Source organism: Haematobia irritans, chromosome 2, assembly GCF_050003625.1.
Source record: "Haematobia irritans isolate KBUSLIRL chromosome 2, ASM5000362v1, whole genome shotgun sequence".
Taxonomy (NCBI): Eukaryota; Metazoa; Arthropoda; class Insecta; order Diptera; family Muscidae; genus Haematobia; species Haematobia irritans.
The window spans coordinates 82,830,157-82,832,076 of NC_134398.1; the positions used below are offsets into that span (position 1 = coordinate 82,830,157).

Consider the following 1,920-nt stretch of genomic DNA (forward strand, 5'->3'; position numbering starts at 1 on the left):
TTGGATAATTTACAACATCATCTGTATTTATTACGGAATCAACGGATTTGTATGTTACCAAATCGCCAGCAATTTTTGATTGAATGGTGAAATTCAGTGCGTGTACATCATTATTTTTGCCGCAAGAATTGCTCGTTGACTTAACCAAGCATAATTCTGATAATTCTCACTAATATTTGGGAAAACATTTTCAATATGAGCTAATTGAGAGTCTATAAATTGGCAAAAGTCGTTGGTAAGAGTAATTAAACCAGTTGTCGCATCAACTGGGACTTTTCCATTTCCAACAGCTAACAATATTAGTGGTTAGCGATAATATTTTTACGTCATTCCATAAATGTGATGCCTTCAGCCAAGCATTCAATTCATCTGCAGGCGTTCCACGGGGAATTATTGGCAACGTCTGCCTGAAATCGCCTGCCAACAATATTATTAAACCGCCAAAGATCCTTCAGATCTGCTTCACACATTGCAAAGAAGCTAGTCAATGTTGTCGATAGTGGTCTCTCAGCTCGTTGTGCCGCATTAGCCTTAGTGAAGTAAACTCTTTGGTCATTTTCCAAATGCACTGCTAAGTGTACAACTGTGGGATATCCTTCATGAATTTGAAATGAAAATAATCGCCACAATGCTTCATTAGTACTGTCGTATCTGCCCATTTGGAAGTTACTGATTTCGTCATTCGCATTTTCCGACTCAATACCGAACACAGCCATGTCACTGCCTTTTGTGACATACATGCGCAAATATTTGATTGATTTCGCGAATGACAACTCTCAACGTTTGTATGTGTTTCGAAAATTCGTGATAGAAGCGGGCAATATGGTACAATAAATTCATTTCCAATCTCAATATCTTGATTTAACCAAATTAGTATATGAGCATGCGGTAGTCCACGCTTCTGCCATTTCACCGAGTACATATAACAACGTGTGTCACCAATAACTCGATACTTAGTAAGGACATCCATCATAACCTTGAGTTTTTGCTGAAATACTCTGGCGATTATGTCATGGTGATCTTGCGGTTTTTGGCCCGGTTTCAACTCAATTCAATTTCCGTCCACTTCGGATTGCATGTGAACGTAATAAATAAATCCGGAGTTCCATTAGTTTGCACGTATGTTATAGCATCTTGAGTGCATTCGTGCATGTGACGTGGGCTTCCGGTATAAGATGATGGGAGAATCGTCAGACGTCCAATATTCTCAACATCACCATCTGAATGAATAGCATCACGCAAGTGTACATAGTCCTCAGATCGTAGCTTTGCCTGATTGAATCAGATGAAGCCTAAACGTTCGGTCCCGACTTTGACATACATATAGCCGACGGCACTTAAGAATGACATTCTCCTCATGTGTACGAATCATCATACGATACGCATTGTAATTCATTGCGCTAAGATTTTTATTCGTTGATAGCCCTGAAAATGCGAAATTAAATGAGTTGTTAATGGAAACAAATAATAGCAATAATTAGTGTGTACCTGTAATAGGATCGACCATCTTCAACGTGATGTCGTATCCGTCTTGCCCTTGCCAATAAATGATTGGATATTGTAACGCATCATACAAACGATGTGTCTCGTTTACACGATGCATGATATTGCTTCTTCGCTAAACGTGCATTGAATCTTCGCACATGTTCACCTGTTGGGGCACAATCCGCTCTTATGACAAATTTGTGCGTATCCGATGGCATTCGTTCCAATGCTGTTTTAAACATATTAACGACAGCATTATTAGCATGAAAAATGCTTGCAATTGTTCAATAATTCGTCTCTTTAACCGTTGTGTTCCCTGTATATTGCACCGCACATGTAGCTGATCCACCATCGACGAAATGAAATAAATTTGCAGAAATTGATGCGGTTCATCTAATGTTGGCACCATTGAACCATGCAAATGATATATTTGTC

The 1,920-nt window shown here is 39.1% G+C and overlaps 1 pseudogene; it reads right to left on the reverse strand.

The window, feature by feature from the left end:
* Window positions 1-1,041: 1,041 nt before the first annotated feature.
* LOC142224706 (uncharacterized) lies at window positions 1,042-1,703 on the reverse strand (annotated as a pseudogene).
* Between the last annotated feature and the right edge of the window lie 217 nt (window positions 1,704-1,920).